At 35.9% G+C, this 18,108-nt stretch overlaps 1 long non-coding RNA gene across 1 annotated transcript in view; it reads right to left on the bottom strand.

Moving 5' to 3' along the window:
• Positions 1 to 1,754: 1,754 nt before the first annotated feature.
• LOC122813912 overlaps positions 1,755 to 18,108 on the bottom strand; it is a 223,201-nt gene continuing 206,847 nt past the window's right edge. The window contains exon 3 of the long non-coding RNA XR_006366741.1: positions 1,755 to 1,815. This is a non-coding gene — a long non-coding RNA (uncharacterized LOC122813912). The remainder of the gene's footprint in view (positions 1,816 to 18,108) is intronic.

The following is an 18,108-nucleotide window of genomic DNA, read 5'->3' as shown; positions in this document are numbered from 1 at the left end:
ATGTAGAATAATACACAGCTCATCCTTCAAAACCATACCAAAAATTATAAACTGGATTTTTGGAATTCTATATAATAATATCAATGTTAAGAATGAATTATCATATCTATATAACACTTTAATTGTCTATAAGACAGCTCCCAAAGATTCTTACTGGCAAATTCTAACTAAAGGGTTTCAAGTATCATTATCAATGGAAGATAAAACAAACATTTTATTTTCAGTTAAACTAACTTCTTACTTACAATTCTGGAAGATTTTTCATTGGAAATTTCTACACAGATCCTTTTTGACACCTGAGAAACTCTCACAAATGAACCCTTCAAACAGCAAGTTATGATGGAGATGTCATCTGTCCACTAATGCTGACTGGTCTCATATTTTTTATGAATGTACTAATATTAAACCATATTGGAATGAGATTAACACATTTCTTCAAGCTATCTATACTGATATATTTGTTTTGACAAAATCTTTAATTTTATTGAATGTTGTTAATAGTAATAATATGAAAAAAGATGACCTGTATTTGTTGTGGACAATGTTAGCAATAGCCAGAAAATGTATAACTAGAAGATGGAACTCTAATGTAGCACCCACAATGGAGGAATTCCTATCATCACTGAAGAAATGCAAACTAATGGAGAAAAGAACTAAAGAGTTAAGAACTTTTCCTAAGCCATTGGTTAATAGTCCATGGAGGAAAGTTTTGAATTTGATTGATACCCTACAGATGGAACCAAACTCTTCCTAACTATCATAGTTTATATATTAACTTATTATTTAACTTCAAATGTTTTTATCTGAATCCTTTTTGTCAGGCTGAATGCAAATACTGTAAGTAATTATTGAATGTTATGAATGTATTAAATTATTGCGTTATTTCATCAAAATAAAAATCATTTGAGTAAAAAAAAAATAAATGAATATAATGAGTGGTCACTGGAGCTATGAGTAATACATTATGTTCATTTGATAAAAATAGGCAAATGCAGAGTTGTTAAAAAATAATATGCAACTATTCATAAGGTCACTTGCATGCTGGTTACTTCCCAGCATTCCATTCAATCACTGAAAAGAGGAGGCATGTTGTATCTTGTTACAGGCTAATAACCAGCTGCAAAAATAAGGTTTGAAGAAGAGGACCATTTTAAGTGACAAATAATTCATCTCTGAATTCTAACTGATAGTAGCTGTTAAAGTCTAATGAATTAAACTTGACAGAACAGCAAACTCATCAAACCAGAACCTAGATGATAAAGGATACAACGTTTATCATCTGAAGACAGAAATGTTTTTTATGTTTAAATAAATAGTTACATCGGGTCTATATTAAATCGCCACCCGCTTAGACTGTTGAACGCCTAAACGTCGAAAACTTAAACTCATGAATGGCCGTTTCCACACAGGGAAACAAGTAATTTGGCCATTACGTGGATTTTGCCCTGTTTACAACACAGAGTGATCTTGGAGTTGGTATATTTAGTTAGGGGGGATGGATCCCCCCACTTGATTTCTGTTTAAAAATTTTTTTTTTCACTTTGGCCAACAGCATTGTTTCCGTGTGTGGAAATGGCCGTTCATGATTTTAAGTTGTCAATGTTTAGGTGTCGATGTTTAGGCATTCAACAATCTAAGCGGTCGACAATGTAATATAGACCCATTGCATCATGGGTAAGTCAACACAGAGACACAGCTTATGGTCTTTAAGACTGACGAATACATGGCTTTATTTAAAAACATAAAGTTCATTACCTTGCCCAGGAAAGCAATAGTCTTGTGCCTTCCTTGTCTTTGTTTTCTGTATTTCCCCTCCTGTTATTAAAAAAAAAGTAAATAAACCATGTAAAGAATGTATTTCATTTATTACTTTTTACCAGATGACCAATGAAAGAAACAATGACTTCTTGAAGGGATAGTGCGGAGCTGACATTTATCCATTCTTGTTCTTTTCCATTAGTAGAATCTACATTAAAAATGAGAGCACATCTTTTATTGAAATAGTAAATAATCTACTCAGTTAAAAAACATATTAACAAAATCTTACTCACAATGTCCATGTCATGAGAAAAATATAATATTAGGAAGTATTGCCATGTTCCAGATCTTATGTGGATTACCACCCATCTACCAAGGCCAGTCAGTCTCTTCATAAACCTGAGTAATTTTTGTAACTGTGTCAAATATCATTACATAAGTCAATGACCATTATAGGGCAAACCATAATAAACGGTTTAAAAATGATGATGAACCTTCTACTGATTTTCTTTATAGCTGGTATCCTAACCACGCAGCTGCATGTCCAGTTTGAACTGTTAGAATTTGAAAAATACATGTCAGGCATTTTTTTACTGGGTATTTGCTAATGTTTATTATTCATAACTTTGCTGTGATCTTAAAAAATAAATGAAGGCTGGCCATAATTGAAATAGTTTTTAAGCCATTACTTTACAAAATATTACCTCTATATAATTTTGTTTCAGCAGATCTTTCATTATTACTATTTTAGCTGTTGGACATGTGTGTAATTAATAAATAAAAATACAAATTAAAACTTTTAATGGTTAACTGCTTATTATTTTACTAAGTTGAATAGCACTGGGGAGAGGGTTGCAGCCACATGTAAATATTCATTGGATCTGCTTGTGATGAAAGTTTTGTTTATGTTGGATTTTAATAATGGTATCTCACCAACATTGGACTGAATGTCCAGATTGGCATGTTTTGGGACACATTCAGTGCAGTGCTACTACCACTGTGCCATAGAACCCTGTCACCATTCTCTCCGGAGCTACCAAAAGTCTGGAATCTGCTACTAAAGACAGACACCCTTCCTTTTAATTTAGTAACAAAAGTGATATGCCATCATCTTTGGGGTCTTTATCATCACTAAGGTCATGGGTCTTGGTGCTTCCTCTTAGGAGTTGAGTTCAAGAACTCTTCTTGAGGATATCTTTCTGTCAAAGGTTCTCTGTCTTTCTTCATGACATAATGAGGAAAGAAGACGTTAGTGAACATTTATTATAAAAATGTTAAAAGTGTCCATAATGAGTCTGTGTTGAAGTTTATTAAAACTTGTTCACAACTTTGACTAACAGAATTCTTATTAGAGATCTGCAGAACATCTATAACTCTGCTGCTGTTCTTTTTTGTCAGAGATGGCATTCCATAAACCACATTTAATATATTTTTTGTATATTTCAAAAGGCATTTGGCAATTTGTGAGCAGAGGCATGTTTGAGAAATAAGTTAACTCTTCCTATATGTTCCTTTGCTTCAAGCAAAGTCACAGAACTGTTGTGCTGCAAATGTGATCTCAGGATATAGAAAAACAAAGCTTAAAGGACAACTTGTTAGGAACCATCTCATTCAATGCTGCTCTTTTTGAGATAGTACTCCCTTCCAAAAATGATGGAACCCCAGAACCCCAGATGATCATATTAGTTGGGAGGTTTACAGGGTGCACATAACTCTGTGTTGGGAGTCCATTGTCATGGCTGGGCTGTACCCATCACTGTGACATGTGTCATTGATCAGACCCCACCTACATTTTATTTATTTATTTTTAATTTGTTAACTGCATATTCATGTTCTTTCATTCTGCAATGAGCGACTGCTTTAATATGATGGATCATCTTTTAGTAAGAGGTTAAAAGTACTAGAAAACAGCCAAACCACTACCAGTTTGTTGAAATTTGTTAATATCTCTTCTTAAAGATAGTGTTTTCTTTTCCTACAGTCCTGTAGTAAGCTATATCTTTACCATGTTTTATTATTATGACTACTGGCATATTTCAGAACATTGGCACAATTGTATTGTTTAGTTGCTTTAACAATCTGTTCTTTCCCAAGACATTTAACCTCTGAAAAGTATATGATACAATTTGCATTCATAGTTAAAGTTGCTCTAATGCGTATTCTGAATACTCCGAATAGAATATTTGACCTACTAAATCAGTAAAATAATGCTTGCAATGCTTAGAAAACTGTCTGGTGGATATATGGATAGCATGAAATAATCATCACATTTATTAGTTCATTTTTCAGACAAACATATACTTGTTATTTGCACAGATTGCACACCTGATGTATATGTTTATAGGTTCAAAGGTTCATAGGTCTGTACGTAGCAATTAGTCTGCAGGCAATTTCAAGCCTAGCCAAAGAAAACGATTCAAAAGTTCCCTATAGGCTTTAGGAGGGCAATACAAGATAGATCAAGGGAGAGTTTGATGCAGCCCATCCAATTATATAGGTTTGCCTAGAAGGCGACAAGGGTGCTACTCTGATTGTTTTGCAGTGAAAAGATACATTGTGATATGAATCTATCATGCCATTGTGTCTTATTTATCTGTTGATGAAGGTTTATTTCCTTTAACCAAGTATTTAAGGTACTATTAGGTCTGCAAAGGAATAGGAGGTCAAATAGAGTTGAATTTTTCTTGGCGCAAAAGGCTAGACATAGATCTCCATGGAGGAGTCTGTAAGAGACTGAGTACAGAGAAAGGACAGCCAGTCTCTCCTGATAGCTAAGATTTTTGAGACACTGAGCCTTCTATTTATTAATATCTTATCTTTTTCAAGTTGTATAATATGTTTAGACAAATATATGCCAAAAAGTGCATTATATTTAATAATGGGTCTGATATGATATGAATAAAATGGAATTGACTTTTTCTGCATTTAGTGGAAATGTCTTTAGAAATTAGATTGGGCAGATAAACGGCTTTATGAAGTACTGTGGAGACATGATAGTTAAATCATAATGGATTATTGACAAGAGTGCCCAGATCCATTAGAACAGTGTCTGACTGGAGTGGAGTGCATCTCCTGTATGGTAAAAAAAGCTGTTTTGTTTACCAGAATGAACTATACTGCATATTTTAAATTTACTTTAAGACCATTGTCCTTTCACCATTTGTTAACATGGTCTAATCCATGTTGGTGTAATGTGACACAGCTAAAAATCAAATAACTACATCAAATTTACAGTTGTCTGTAAACTTAGTTTACCATAGGGCAGGAGCGCTGGTCTGAAGGTGTGAGAAATATATGCCAAATATGTGAGGGCCCAAAACTGAGCCCTGTGGCACACCACTGGTAACTTTTTTCCTTTCAGAATTGGCACTTACTACTCCAACCACATAGGTCCTGTCAGACAACCAGTTGGCTATCCACCATATTGTTTATATCATTTTTTGAATCCTCCATGCCTGAATGTGTAGTTTGTCCTAATGCCTTGATGACACAGTTGTTCTCATATCCTATCACAGTGACATCATTTCCAGTGAGTTTGTGGGTATTTCTTTTATTTTTATTTCATTATTTTTTAACCAGGTAAGAGAACTGGTCAATCTTGAATATTTTCAACCATAATCTGAGTCCTAAGGGAAAGTGTAAATCCAATCTATAAGGGCATCATGTGGTACTAGGTCATTATTCTGAGCTGCTCAGCTTGTTTTATTATCACTTTTAGCTTTGTACTCCGATTTTTTTGGTAAGGAGTATACACAAGCAATACAATGGAACCACCAATGCTCCCTTCAATGCTGCCATGAAAAATGAGAACATTTAGAACCCTCACCAATTCACACACCACCTGGGGTAGACAAGAAGCTTCTGCTCAGCATTCTTCCTTCTCCTTGCTGGTCATCTATGGTTCAAGCTGCTAGTTAATGTCAGGTAATCAGGCCACTATAGGAGTCACCTGCAGCTTGAGAGTGTGGATAGAACCAGAGGCATAGACAAACACCTTGCATCTGCACCAGCAGGCCAGGGTGCCAGTGTCATGTATAATAAACTCACATACAAATATGTGCAAGTATGTGTATCAGTTGCGTATTGCACTGTAACGTAACCCTTCCATTTGTGTCACACACAAGCACATTCATACATAGACAGACACACAGACACACACACACACACACGCACACACGCACACACACACACACACACACACACACACACACACACACACACACACACACACACACACACACACACACACACACACACACACACACACACACACACACTGTTGCTTGATGCTGTTACATGCTAAGTACTTTCCTATAGTTAAACACTAATTACTGGTCACCATACATTTGTGTTCACCACTGCTTGCTTAATGTTTTTAGGTCTAGCAGCAGTCTTCCCGCCCGGCAGTTGGCTGAAGATTAAGGTTGTGAGCTGTATTTCCTGTGGTGCATGGTCTGATTCTCTAAGTCCTTATTTGCCTGCTGTGTAACCTTGAGCAAGTTACTTAACCAGATGTCACCCCTGAAAAGGAACTCTGTCCAGTGGGCCTACCTGGCTAACAGATAGATATTAGTATTATTATTATTATTATTTCTCTTTTGCTACAAAAGAGTGGAGTAGCATTCTAAAACCAAAATTCTTTCTTACCATTACTCATAAATTTCTATTCCTATGATTTTTTTTTTTTTTTTTTGCAGAGGACAGTGGTTTTATCTTAGAACAACATGCAATCCCTTAAGGCTTACTGCATTAGTTCTGATATTAGAACTATCTGTATGTATAGAATGACTTGATGTTTTTGTAATAAACATGTAGAATCACTTTTTTATCACAGAAGTAGCATATAGCAAGTGACTCAAAAATACATCTCTCCCTGTGATCTTGTAATACATTTTCTGAAAATTAGCACTAGACTTGTTAATGCATTGGTTGTAACGACAACTTAATGGCTATATCAGTGCCCTTATTATTCATTGTTTTTAGCATCTAAAGGCTAATTACTAACCTCTCGGAACAAATTCCTAATGGTTAATTCAGATAAAGTTGCTTTCTTGGAAATTATCCAAATCATACTTGCTAATAGGTTTTGGTGGATACAAAACCCATTTTCCTTTTTCATGAGACATAGAGAATTTTGCAATTTGCTGTTCAAGCATCTAGGTGTGGTCTTTAGCATGAGCAAGACTGAGTGGCTATGTGGCTGTGTGGCTGAGTGGCTGTGTGGCTGTATGGGTTTGTGATTTTTGGCTGTGTGAATGTGTGACTCTGTAGCTGTTTGGCTATGTGGCTGAGTGGCTGTATGGATGTATGGCTCTGTGGCTGTGTGGCTCTGTAGCTGTTTGGCTGTGTGACTGTGTGGCTCTGTGGTTGTGTGGCTTTGTGGCTGTGTGGTTTTGTGGCTGAGTGGCTGCCTGGTTGTGCCAAATGTAAAACAGTGTTTTTTTTGCTTTGTACATCTGTTTCTAAAGTACATTCTACATTAACAGATATTCCTTTATCCTGAAAGTGATAATGTAGTTTATCAATAATTTATGTTTTGCTGGAGCTACAGATATAGGAATCTTAGTATATATGCTAGCCTATGTGTATACCTGTTATTGCGTTAATCTTATTTTCTGCAGCTCACCTGCTTCTTTTATGATAATGGAACAATTTATGACTGAAAAAGAGTAATTGTAGAACAGATTGTATCAGAAAATAAAATAAATAAAATAATAATACATTTTAGAGATCTCTGCTTTGAGTGCATTATAATAGTTATGCAATGAAATTGTACAAGTAAAACCTATTTTATTGCTTATTTGTGTGTAAGATATCCCTCAGTTGAAGAATTGCATTATTAACTTACAAGTTTTACCAGGTTCATCCACTTGTTCACTTTTCATTCATTCATTCTCTCATTATTCACTTAACCCATTCAGGGTTGCCTACCTTGGCACATAGTGAGTACAAATATAATGAAACCAGTCTTGCATGGTGCACCAGCCTATCACAGATTTTGCCATGTTGTAATAAATCCATTTGTCAGTCTGGATTATTACTTTAACAAATAGGGTTGCAGGATTTTAAAAACTCATTGAATAGTTTGATGAAACTCCAAAATATTGTATATTTTATTTATTTATTTGTTTATTTGTTAACTAGATAAGCCCACAGGACAAAAGTGTCCCTTTTTAGTGGTAATCCAGGAGCACTGTCTGGTTAAGAAATTTGTTCAAAGTCATACAGTAGACAAATGTAGGTTTAAGGGATCAAACCCTATATACTGGACAACAGGAAGCAGTTAATTGATGACTCAGATTGTTAATCCTCTACAAAAACTGACAGACTAAATGTATTTTGTCATGTTTAGACACCAAGAGAAAGGTATTATTATATATTCCATGTAAAATGGTATTAAATTCCTGCTAATTCATACTGTGATATCCTGAGCACATTGGCCCATCCTCTTGGCTCAGGAATCACCTCTGTCGAATAGATAGTTTATATTAGTGGCTCTTTCAAGCTAGCAAAGTGAAAGAAATAATAATGACTATTGGAATCTCTCTGATCCAATGAACATTTTAAACAAGAGGATAATTTGGTGAACTCTGGGAATATGGTAATGAAAGCATGTCATTCCACTGATGACAGTTTCATCAAAGAGAATTCCTATGTAGTAAATAAACTGGATTTTTGTTGAAACTGTCTTTTACTTTATGTTTTATGTATGTGTCAGGTTAGTTATTAAGGCAGTAATTGTTATGCTATTTTTACTTGTTTAAATCATGGTAGTAGTTTAATTTCAGTGATGTAGGATTTGTAATAGTTCTGCAGTGTCTGAATCTGAAGAATTTTTCTAATGTAAGTGGTCTTTGTCATTCTTTTTTATGCTTGTGCAGAAGTTAATTTGGAGTACTAAAGTAAGGGAATCTGGAGGTCCAGGAAGGCTTCCTCTTTACCAAAGATGTTTTATTTTTTTGTTTTTGAAGGTTAATCAAATAACATAGACTTTATGCAGTTTTTTATGGATTGGTTCTTAATTAGGGGTCTGATTTGTATGGGTTGTGTTGTCATAACGCAAACCTTATGAGAAATACTAGTGCAAATAGGTTTATAGCTTCATAGGAGATTATTAGGCTAACAGCTCAAGAGCCTTTATAAGCCTATACAATATAATCAGATTTTACTCAGTATATGGCCCTTAAGGGCAAGACATTAGTATGGGTTTGTGTCTATGCCTTGAATATTTTACAGATTTTACAGATTACCCTTATCCATAAGGGACATAGATGCCACCCCCCAGGTTTGAATTTACAGTGGGAAGTGCATGTCATCAACATTTATGCTTATGCATTGAAACAGAATATATATATGTTCTCCAAGAATTTTCTTCTTTGGGGATGAAAATGAAAGCGTGAAACAGACTGTAAAACAATTACTCCAAGGAAAGGGCTGCCAGAATGAACACAGAAGACACACAGCCAAATTATAAAGACCAGCATAACCACACATCTCTTATAATGCAAAGCATAGTGAGAAACATAAGTAGGTTCTCATGAATTTTGTGGTACAAAGAGTGTTTCTTTTCAGTAAAAACGTAATACTGCAGAAAAGTGTGTTCCACCTTGTTCAACTCACAGGTATACGATTACTGCAGTTGCTTCATTTTGTAGCTATAGCTCTCAGTCGCTTTTTTCTCCTGCTGATTTGATAAGAACAAAATTAATCTTAATTAATAAGTATATATATATATATGAGTTTTCAAACAGATTTCAGAATTAAAAAGACAAAACGTGGTCAAAAGACCACTGAGTAATGGAACAGAGAAAGGAAATAAAAAATGTAGTGCATTTGTTCCTTCTTCAGAAATACAGAATACATTCCTTTAAAGCATTTAAATACCAAACATACTTTTTGCCAAAAACAAAAACCTATAGATTTCCAGGCTACAATGTAAGTATTAATATGAAATATCTACTTAAACTGAATTTATTTTGAATTTTCACATTAAGATATTGTGAGTTTCTTCTTTTTTATGTGAATATATGTTTTTTATAAAGAATATAAGACATTTAATAATTAATTAATAATCATTTGATATTTGTATGGATTAACCAATAGATTTTCAGGTCTAGCAATCACTGGTGACGTGATTTATTTGAAAGTAAAAGATTGGTTGGTGATGTTTTTGGTGGAAAGTATATTTGGTATTTAAATGCTTTAAAATAATGTATTTTGTATTTCTGAAGATGTTCCATTAAAAATAAAGAAGTAATAAAAGCGCTATTTTTTGTTTCCTTTCTCTGTTAAGGGAGTCTTTGGTGGTCTAGTGGTTAGGATTCAGTGCTCTCACTACTCCGGCCCTGGTTCAATTCTTGGTCAGGGAAGCTTCAATGCATTTTGGTGGGAGCTTGGCATAATAGTTAAGGTGTTTACCTTACTGACACAAGGTGCAGGATTTGATTCACATGTGGGGTAACTGGCTAGGGTTAAAATGGCCCACAAGGGCAATTAGCTTAGTACTAAGCTATGAACCTATGAACCTATGTTCCATTCCTCAGTGGTTTTTCAACCAGGTTTTGTTTTTTTTTTAAATTGAAGTTTCTTGGGTTTCAGGTGCTTGGTTGCCTAGATTTCAGAATTAACCTAACAGGTTAAAGTTATTATTCTCTAGAGGGTCATATAAGATGTAAGGCATTATTCAGATGCATACAACATTGGAGTCTTCAAGTGTTACAAACAGATTCTTTGTGCATCAAAACAACTTAAAGCCATATTAGCAAAGCCTGCCTTCTGTTATTCACACATTAATTCTGCAATGCCATCAAAACTGCTGCAGATGTCATGACAAATAAATATAGCTGTTCACTCTTGCCTTACCATTTTCTTTGTGTGATGTTCTCCTTTCTGAAAACAGATCTATTTTTTCTGAGTAGTGTGAATGTGTGTGAGAATGTGTATATTTATCATTTTACTAGAATGCTTTAAAATAGAAGATATTGTAAGAAGAAGTTATCTATCTTCATGTCATCTGAAGAAGTACAGATCAAGCAAGCTGGGAGATAAAAACAAGACGCTGAGATCAGAAAACACAATAAACATATGTGCTGGTAAACCTTCGTTTTAAACATACCTTTCAACATCTTTGCTTAAGAATTCCAAAGCCAAATATAATGAAGGGACAAAGGTCCCATATCAGAGACAATTTTAAACAATTCTCTAATTAATTTGGAAAGTTATAATAGCAACAACTTTTGCATCAGCGTTAATTTTCTGAAGAATAAGCAATCTGAACATCTAGTGTCTGGCATTATTGACTTATTGTAATCTTCAGTCCTTTACAAGAAAGTCAAATTTTCATCATGGCAGGGTAAAAATATGAAGCAAAACAGAGATATTTTACAAATTTAGAAACAGTTGAAAAGTCTGATTTTGGACAAAGAAAATCTAGGTGTCAGATCAGGTAATACAGGTTAATTAAGGAAATAAATAAAATAATTACTATACCACAATGAACAGTGCAGCAACCAAGAATAAAAATTGATTAATGATCATGCACAAAGGCTTTTTTCTGTGCCATTTCTTTTTGTTGTATGCATGCTCTTATTACGTAAAGTGGGGTTTATTATGCTAAAATATACAGTTTTTATTTTACTTAAGTGAAACTATATTTATTAAGCTTAATAAAGCTGTTTGTATTTTCTATATGCTGAACAGCTGTCCAATTACTTTCTGAATCTGTGTAAACTGGCCCTGCCTTCTAATGATGTAATAGTCGTAGCCATGTTATCTGTACTCCACAACAGATTTCAGTGCAACATGACATAGAGTGTAGCACGATCGGTCACAAAAATATGTCAATAAAGAAAGGACCTCTGTCTGTACTTTAGGCCACTAAATCCCAAAACATTTTCACTCCTGTCAAATAAACATCATGAAAAAAAAATTCTTCTTTTAACCTAAGGCACTATTCAAAAACAGCTCCCACTATCACAACTCCCAGAGTTAACTTCCACTGTGTCATCAATGCCTGTATTCTATAGTTGCCTTACTTTGGCAATCTCTCTGAACATACTTAAAGGGAAAAAAATCTACGCTAAATTCAGAAGGGAACTTAAATGCACCTGTTACAACAAGGCCAATGTAGCTGCTTCCCTAATGGTCATAACTCCTACCCTGTATGCTTCCCTAATGGTCATAACTCCTACCCTGTATGCTTCCCTAATGGTCATAACTCCTACCCTGTATGCTTCCCTAATGGTCATAATTCCTACCCTGTATACTTCCCTAATGGTCATAATTCCTACCCTGCATGCTTCCCTAATGGTCATAACTCCTACCCTGTATGCTTCCCTAATGGTCATAACTCCTACCCTGTATGCTTCCCTAATGGTCATAATTCCTACCCTGTATACTTCCCTAATGGTCATAACTCCTACCCTGTATGCTTCCCTAATGGTCATAAATCCTATCCTGTATGCTTCCCTAATGGTCATAACTCCTACCCTGTATGCTTCCCTAATGGTCATAACTCCTACCCTGTATGCTTCCCTAATGGTCATAACTCCTACCCTGTATACTTCCCTAATGGTCATAATTCCTACCCTGCATGCTTCCCTAATGGTCATAACTCCTACCCTGTATGCTTCCCTAATGGTCATAACTCCTACCCTGTATGCTTCCCTAATGGTCATAATTCCTACCCTGTATACTTCCCTAATGGTGATAACTCCTACCCTGTATGCTTCCCTAATGGTCATAACTCCTACCCTGTATGCTTCCTAATGGTCATAACTCCTACCCTGTATGCTTCCCTAATGGTCATAACTCCTACCCTGTATGCTTCCCTAATGGTCATAACTCCTACCCTGTATGCTTCCCTAATGGTCATAATTCCTACCCTGTATACTTCCCTAATGGTCATAATTCCTACCCTGCATGCTTCCCTAATGGTCATAACTCCTACCCTGTATGCTTCCCTAATGGTCATAACTCCTACCCTGTATGCTTCCCTAATGGTCATAATTCCTACCCTGTATACTTCCCTAATGGTCATAACTCCTACCCTGTATGCTTCCCTAATGGTCATAAATCCTATCCTGTATGCTTCCCTAATGGTCATACCTCCTACCCTGTATGCTTCCCTAATGGTCATAATTCCTACCCTGCATGCTTCCCTAATGGTCATAACTCCTACCCTGTATGCTTCCCTAATGGTCATAACTCCTACCCTGTATGCTTCCCTAATGGTCATAATTCCTACCCTGTATACTTCCCTAATGGTGATAACTCCTACCCTGTATGCTTCCCTAATGGTCATAACTCCTACCCTGTATGCTTCCCTAATGGTCATAACTCCTACCCTGTATGCTTCCCTAATGGTCATAACTCCTACCCTGTATGCTTCCCTAATGGTCATAACTCCTACCCTGTATACTTCCCTAATGGTCATAACTCCTACCCTGTATGCTTCCCTAATGGTCATAACTCCTACCCTGTATGCTTCCCTAATGGTCATAACTCCTACCCTGTATACTTCCCTAATGGTCATAACTCCTACCCTGTATGCTTCCCTAATGGTCATAACTCCTACCCTGTATACTTCCCTAATGGTCATAACTCCTACCCTGTATGCTTCCCTAATGGTCATAACTCCTACCCTGTATGCTTCCCTAATGGTCATAACTCCTACCCTGTATACTTCCCTAATGGTCATAACTCCTACCCTGTATACTTCCCTAATGGTCATAACTCCTACCCTCTATGACATTTCTTCTTCCTCTGTCTGGCTTTGCTTTACTCCTCTCTCCTATCCCACTGACTTGTGAATTATATTCTACATAATGCAAATACTGGTAGTTTTGATTTAGTTTTAGTTAGTTGTATGCTGCAATACTCATCTTCTTTTATCTTAACTCCAAACTACTTTCATTGTCCTAATCTCTCTACTTATCGTAATAACATTCCACAATTTTGTATCAACTCTGAAAATGCTTTCACCCAGGCTGTGCCTTTAATTGGTCAGTTTTGATCAGTCCCCAACCCAGCATGCTAATATAGATGATTGGTATTGTGTCTCTGACCATAACCAGCTTATTATGTGTTTGACGCATGGATGCCATGAAATGCACCTCAAGTGCAATTGCAGAAGATTTTAATTGCATAATGAAAGAAGAGGACACAAATGCTAAAAACACACGCAAGAAATCTCCACGATCAAAATTACTTACAGAGTTTACTGACTCATATAACTTAATGGACATTAACACATATGCTGAACAAAGTTCACACACATTACTCACATAGACATAACACCTTTTCTAGAATAGATAGTGCATAACAAAAGATCTTACCACAAAAATAAGCAAAGTCAAAACAATCACCTGCCCCTTCTCAGACCATAATGCAATAACTTTTGAAATAGATTTTAACTTTAAGAGAAAACTTACAATCATTAGAATTCTAGCCTATATAGGAAAGCTTAAAGAGTTTAAACAATACTGTACTGCAGAGATGCAAACATTTCTAGACTTAAATATCACAGATGAGGTTTAATATATATATATATATATATATATATATATATATATATATATATATATATATATATATATGATGCAATGAAAGCATATTTATATGGGAAGGCGGTAGCCTGGTATAAAAATAAACAAAAGCAATGGAATAAAGAACAGGCAGAACTATAAACTAAAATAGATTAAATGAAATTAGATATTCATAAAGGCAACTTAGCTTCAGAAAAAGAATTAGAAGACCTCAGCAAAAAATACTTAGAGATACTGAACCATAAAACAATGATTGATCTAGAGAGGTTCTAAGATCTAAGATCTAATTCCCCAAAACTAATTAAATTCTACAAACCCACACGTCCATCTTATAGGTTCATAGGTATGTACTAGGCTATTGGCCTGAGGGTTAAAGTAAGCCTAGCCAACAGTGTATTGGCTTTTGCCACCCATGTAGTGTTAAATTCCTACCCCTCTATCGACAGAGACCCAGACATGATCACAGGGGTGAACGTCCTATCACCCATCCACTTATCAAGGTTTTTCTTGAAGAGTGCTAATGATGAGCTCTGCTTGACATAGATGGGAATTTTGTTCCAGAGCATGGGAAGTCTCTGGGACAAGAATCTATCCCTACAGCATGTCCAATTTATTGTTGTGGTGAGGTTTAGGTCCCTAGAGCTTGTAGCTCGGGGAGATTGGGATTTCTTCAAGTGGAGTATGTCCAGCAATTCCGGGTTTGACATAGCTTTGTATGTCAGACAGAGGTCTCCTCGGAGTAAGCAGTATGCGACCGAGTAGAGTTGGAGTTTCTTGAGCCAGTTAGCATAGGGCAACTGTTTGAGGCCAGCAATCCTCTTGGTGAGGTACTTTTGGGGCCACTCCAGTTGTTGTATGTGTCTTGTGAGGTACATCCAAAATGGGGCATTGTATTCAATGAGGGGTCTGATAAGTGATTAGTAGAGGGGGACAATGACTTCCTTTTTTCTAGATGTGAACCCTTTTGTGATTAGCTATGTATCTGGGAATCACCTAATGTCCTTCTCTCTTGCACACCTCTGGAATTCTCTACCATCTCCTATCCACATCACCAGCAGTCCCTCCTCATTTAAAACCTTGCTGCACTCACACCTAACGTCACAATGGAAGTGCTTCTGTTCCCATCCTACCTAATCCTTCTAATACCACTTCCTACTCTCCTAGAACTAAATACGCCATCATTGCCTCCTATAGTTCCACAGCTCTATTGAACTATTTGACCAACTACTTAACAGTTACTCTATGCTGCTACTTTTGTAAAAAACAAAAAAAAAATGTTTATTTGATTCTGTTTAATGAACAATACTGATGTATTCTATCATTGTTAACCTTTCTTATCATATTTACTTTGTATTCCTATGAGATAATCTGTAATGTATATGTGCAATGTGTACTATATATTCTATGTATTTGTATTTTTCTGGAGCTTTTCTCCCCAGGACTCCATTGAAAACAGGCTTCTTGTAGCCCAATGGACTATGCTGGAAAACAAACTGTAAATAAATAAAATAAATTAATAAAATAAATAAGAAGGTCAAACTATGCTCTTACTCTATGAATCCAAAAAAAACAAAGGAGAATAGCTAACAGCCTCAGCACAGAAATAAATAGAACTTGCTGGAGGGACAGGTTCATAACCCAGAGGCTCGCTCTGGAATAGAATTCCAGTTCTGTCACTATTAGACAGAGGCACAGTAAACTAAACCTTAAAAAGGGCACAGTATACTCAAATCAAGGGGCCCCAGGGCAGATAGCCTAGTATGAACCTATGAACCTATGAACCTATGAACAGGATGAAAAGAATGATAAAGGCAAATCAGATAAAAGAAATAAACAATATAGACAAAAAAAAAGTATCAGAAGGAATTCTAGAAGCCTTTAGAGTGTATTTTAATCAACTCAATATTCAATAAAATAAAGTGGAATCAAGTGAAGCACTTAGAAAATTCCTTAAGGAAAATATAAGACTAGGGCTATCAGATGAACACAGAAAAATAATAGTTAAAGATAAAACTATGACAGAAATTGAAGTGCAAATCAAGAAACTAAAATTAAACAAAGCTCTAGGTAATAATATATCACCAGAGATATTTAAACTACTATCTAATAATGCATTAAATCTATTACTAAGTGTTTTCACATCAGTTAAGGAATGCAATAAATGCCCTCCTTCTTGGAAATACACTCAAGTATCAGCAATTTTTGAAACAAGATAAAAAACCTGATGAATGTACCTCATATAGACCCATAAGTTTATTAAATATGGATTATAAAATATTTATGACAGTTCATGCAAACAGAATAAAACAAATATACCAAACGACTGTATCTTGGATATTTCTAATTACTTACTTTCAAATACCCCTCTCAGTGTCCCTCTGTAAACTGTACATTTTCTTACTTATACCTTGTACCTGTTATATTCTTGCATACTGCCTTCACCTTTCCATCTCTCTTTACCTAACTCTCCTATACTCACTGTTTAAACTAGCATATAGGGGCTCGTAGTGTATCAGCTTCCCTGCTAAGCTGATTGATTACGCTCTCTTCTCTAACTGTTTCTGCCCCGCTTCGCTCCCCTCCCTACCCCCTTATCCCACCCACCCCACGTGCCCTTAGCCTTATACCTCACAGACCCCACCCACTCTATATTTACACCTATCCTAGACTCCTACCTCATTTGTAACTCCCTCCCAATTTTACCTTCCTCAATTATCTCTCCTACCCACCCTAAGCTAATTACATACTCTGTCTCTTCCGTCTAGCTTCTCTTACTTATTCTACAATCTTAGCCTAGGCCCCTTCGTCTATTTCCTTTCATTCTCACCTCAACATGTCCACTAAAACTTACAAACCTCCACCCAAGACCTTGGTAACAGAAACTACTCTGTTAAAACTAACACTTATGCTCATTATTTCTCTTGCTCTCACACTACCCTACTTCCTGACCTGTTATGAATCAAATCCTAACTACCACTTTAACTACTCTCCCAAACATACTACCTCTGATTTTAAAAGCCTAAACTTCACTCATTTAAACATTACATCTACCTCTAGCTATCTCCTAGCCAGATATCATAGGCTGTCTCACATTAAAATTCAAAATCTCTGGCTTAGGAAACTAAAATACTTACTAAACTTTCCTAACAAAGCTCACCTGGAATTTAACCACTCTACCTTGGCAGATGGGGACATCCACCCCAACCCAGGGCCCTTAACTACTTCATCTGACACCATACCTGCTACACTAAACTCATCCCTTCAACTACAAACCTCCAATGCAAATACTCTACTCATAGGGCACCTTAATATCCGAAGTGTCAATAACAAAATCACCCATCTCCACTCCCTTCTAGAACATCACTCCTTTGATATTCTCTGTTTAACTGAAACCTGGTTAAAACCCTATACTCAAGATAATGAAATCATTCCTCCAGGTTACAATATCTTGAGACTCGACCGCAAAACTAAAAAAGGCAGAGGAGTGGCACTACTATTTAAAACTGAACTAAATTTAACATTAGTACCCTATGATAACCTGGACATTACCAATACTGAACTTCTTATCTCAAAGCTACAACTAAACCCTAAAAAATCTATCTATATTATCTGTATATATCTACCTCCTGGAAATAACTCTACTACCATAGAAAATATCCTCAGTTGCATCACTTCCACCTACCCACAAGAAACTATAATACTTGGAGACCTCAACCTTGACTGGTCCTCAATAAACACTAATAACCCAACTTCTCATATTAATCTCCATGGCTTTACTCAGATAATAAACACCTCCACTAGGATC

The sequence above is a fragment of the Protopterus annectens genome, chromosome 1.part1 (genome assembly GCF_019279795.1).
Source record: "Protopterus annectens isolate FY-2018-M chromosome 1.part1, PAN1.0, whole genome shotgun sequence".
NCBI classification, from domain to species: Eukaryota; Metazoa; Chordata; order Ceratodontiformes; family Protopteridae; genus Protopterus; species Protopterus annectens.
This window is presented reverse-complemented; position numbering and strand designations above follow the sequence as displayed.